The sequence below is a fragment of the Oryzias melastigma genome, linkage group LG8 (genome assembly GCF_002922805.2).
Source record: "Oryzias melastigma strain HK-1 linkage group LG8, ASM292280v2, whole genome shotgun sequence".
Classification (NCBI taxonomy): Eukaryota; Metazoa; Chordata; class Actinopteri; order Beloniformes; family Adrianichthyidae; genus Oryzias; species Oryzias melastigma.
In genome coordinates this window covers 12,090,146-12,094,003 of record NC_050519.1, presented here as the reverse complement: position 1 = coordinate 12,094,003, position 3,858 = coordinate 12,090,146, and positions in this window count along the sequence as shown.

The following is a 3,858-nucleotide window of genomic DNA, read 5'->3' as shown; positions in this document are numbered from 1 at the left end:
CCTCTGCAGTCTTCTCACAGCCTCCCTGGTGAACAAGGCCAGGACCATGTCAGCCAGGCAGAGAAAAGCACAGACAGAAGAATGGGCACGAGAGAGAAAGTGCAAGAGATGCCACAAAACAAAAAAAACCTGGCCTGCCACTTTAGATCTGGACCCTGAAAAGGAACTGCTCAGAAGGCTGGGGCCCATGTCGACTGTTGCCATGGTGCTCACCAAGGAGATGGCTCCTTGCTCCCAAAAATGGCCGTGCTCCTTTTCTGGGTCGTCCAGCGGAGATTAATTTAAGTGAAGCTCCTTCCTTCCTGAGCCTGGTTCTTCTCTCCCGTCCTGCCAGCTCCGCTTGGAGGATGGAGCTCATACAAGTACGGAAAACATACACTGAGCAAAAGTCTTGTACATTTATTTCCTGTTCTAAAGTGCATGTGTATTCATTTGTACACGCACGCTTATTTGGGGGTGTTGACATCAAATGTCCGACTTTGGGAAGGATTATCTGTCTGTGTGGTGTCTGAATCCACACGGGGGGGTCAGCAGCTCATCTGTGCATGCGGAATAACTGAGTTAAAAATGTGACCCACATGTGTGACATGAGCACTTCGATGTGTGAAGGCACGCTTCTGATCCTGTCCACTAATCCCGTTTCCCCCAAAATCCATGTCCCCAATCTCCTCTTCCGTCCACAGAGACGGGGCTCCTCAAACAACAAAGCCTCTCCCCACTCTGTCCACCAACGCTTCGCCACGGCAGACAGAGGATCTTCTACTTGGGTGGGTAATTGTTCAGAAGGGTGGAGGTAACACGGCACCATAAGATATTACAGCTTTGGCTGGAGGAAGTAGTTGAGAAAGAAAGAATGAGACAGGGTACAGAGTTTTATATAACTTTAGACTCATTTCTCCATGACAACACCGGCTCACGGCAAGAGTCTATAAATGCTCTGCAGTTCTCAGTTTCAGTTCCTTTTGAACGTCCATCAAATCTTAATTTTGGGCCAAAAATAATTGAAATAAAGTGATATTTCAACTTTATTTGAAATTGAGGTCATTTCTGAGCATCTGATTGGATATTTTTTTTAGATTACATGGTTTAGAACATTATTTTTGGAAACACAGGACCCTGCAGACAAAATGATTCAGCAATTGTGCTGCTGTTCCAGGGTTCTTTTTATGAACTGTGTCAGCGTGCTTACGTGCTCACAGTAAATATTTTAATATGATGTTATTTAGCAGCCATGCGATGTGGATCCGCCAGTGAGCTCTAATACTGCTTTGACGTCAGTGAAGCAGACCGAACCCAGCCTCCTTTCTTTCAGTTGCAGCGTTGATAAACCATACTAGAATGACACTGCACTGCCTTTTGAGCCTAAAGTGATATCTCAAGTGAATATTTAAGCTTAATTCTCAACTTAAAGCCATTCAAGGTGATCAAAACAGTGGAATATGGATAGTTGTTGTGGTTAATTTTTTTTTTCCAAAAATAAGACTGAAAGTTGTCATTTTCTTTTAAAAGAGTTTTTTTCTGTTATACACTATTAAAAGATATCAAGATACTGATTCATATCAATTATATATTTAAATTTTAAACACATTTTTTTTTAAGTTTGCTTTGGTATTTCATGAAATAACACTGAAAGCTGGAATTTCTCAGGAACACACATTAACAGATGGCGTAAGAGAGCGTGAATATTTCCATCTGTGATAACTTTGCCCCTCAAACAGAACTGTGAGTGAGTCATGGAGAAAAAAAATGTTTGAAGTCAAACAAAATATTAAAAATAATCATATTTTAACAGTAAAACTTTCTTGTAACATAACAGGAACTACATTTGTCTCTGCATGCTGAAATGCTACATAGAACTGAAATAATCTGAATTTATTTGTGAGATGATTTATGAACCACATTGTGCACTTCTGAATATAAAATAGCATATTTGTTTATATATTTTAATGTGGTTTCAGGTAGTCTAAATATACTCTTCCAAAAATAGCATTTTTTAAGTAAACATCAAAAGCATCTCTGCTACGCGTTCTTGTCCTCTGTCGTTTTTTCTTCTCTCCACTCAATAAAGGACATTTGACCTTTAAAGTAAAGACAGGCTCAGAAGACAATGTGCTGTCACTGTCATGTGACTTAACGATAAAGGAGGAAGGTAAATCCTGCATGCACCTTTATTCCACTGACCTCCCCCTGACCTTCTGTAGGTTAAAGCCTGTTCAGGGCCACAGAGAAACATAAAGAGTCTTGAAAGCTCACTGAAGGGAGTACAAGTGCACAGTGGAGCAAGTTGTGTTCTTAGAAGTGTGCAGATAAGATGTGTTTTTGCCTATGAGTAATGATGCAGAACATGCAGATTTACTTTATTTACTCAATAAACATTTTAGTTTTCATCTAAAGCAGTTTTATAGCTGAAAGTTACATTATTTTAGGCCTAAACACTAAAAATTGAAGGCACCTATTGTTCTAATATACATATTCTCGCTTCTGTTGCAAAATCTGCAAATGTGACCGTAAAAAAGAGTAAGCAAAGGAGATTTAGTTTCAATTTGAGCTGTTTCCTGCTTTTGTCAGAGCAAGTTTTATTGGATCTCAGTGCCGCATTTGATGCAGTCGACCACGCTATACTACTCAGACGGCTGGAAAACTGGGTGGGTCTTTCTGGACCAGTACTAAACTGGTTCATATCTGAGCGAACAGAAATTATATGTGGAGTTCCCCAAGGCTCCATTTTGGGGACACTTCTATTTAGTATCTACATGCTCCCATTGGCCCAGATTATACTGTAAAAAACAACAACATTAGTTACCATAGCTATGCAGATGACACACAGATATATATATATTAGACTGACACCAGGAGACCTAGGCCCTGTACAGGCTCTTGGTAAATGCATTGAGGACATTAATGACTGGATGAGCCACAACTTACTTCAGTTAAACAAAAACAAAACTGAGGTTATTGTCTTTTGGGCTAAAAAATGTTATGTTACTACATACCTTCAAAATATCCATTTAAAAACCACCAACCAGAAACTTGCGTGTAGTGATAGACACAGACCTACATTTTCATAAACACATTTAGGTAGTCACAAAATCAGCCTACTATCTTCTCAATTTCTCAAGGATTAAAGATCTGATGTCTAAGCAGGACCTGGAAAAACTAGTGGTTCCATCTTTAGTCAACTTGACTTCTCTAACAGTGTTTTTACAGGACTACCAAAAAAATCCATCAGGAAACTGCAGCTTATTCAGAACTCTGCTGCTCGGGTTCTCACAAGGACCAAGAAAGTAGACCACATCAGTCCAGTTCTGAGGTCTTTACACTGGTTACCTGTCTGTCAGAGGATAGACTTTAAAGTTCTGTTACTGGTTTATAAAGCTTTGAATGGTTTAGCACCAAAATACATGACTGACCTCCTGACCCAGTATGTACCAGCCAGACAGACCTCTCTGGTCATCTTTATCTGGTCTTTTATCAGTTCCTAGAGTCAAAACTAAACACGGAGAAGCTGCATTCAGCTTCTATGCACCGCAGATCTGGAATAGACTTCCAGAAAACCCCAATACACTCAGTGTATTTAAATGCAGGTTAAAGACTCACCTGTTCTCAGCTGCATTTGATTAATATGGATTCAAAAGTTTACATCCACATTGTTTATTTATGCTTGTTTTAAATTCTGTTCTTTTTACCTTTTTTAATCTTAATTTAATGATCACACCTTTAGTATTTGTTTTGATTGTTTCTTTTAATGTTTAATGTAAAGCGCTTTGAATAGTCTCTGTACATGAAATGTGCTATACAAATAAACTTGCCTTGCCTATGAAAAATACACATTCGTAAACGCAGAAATTCTCCTGATTA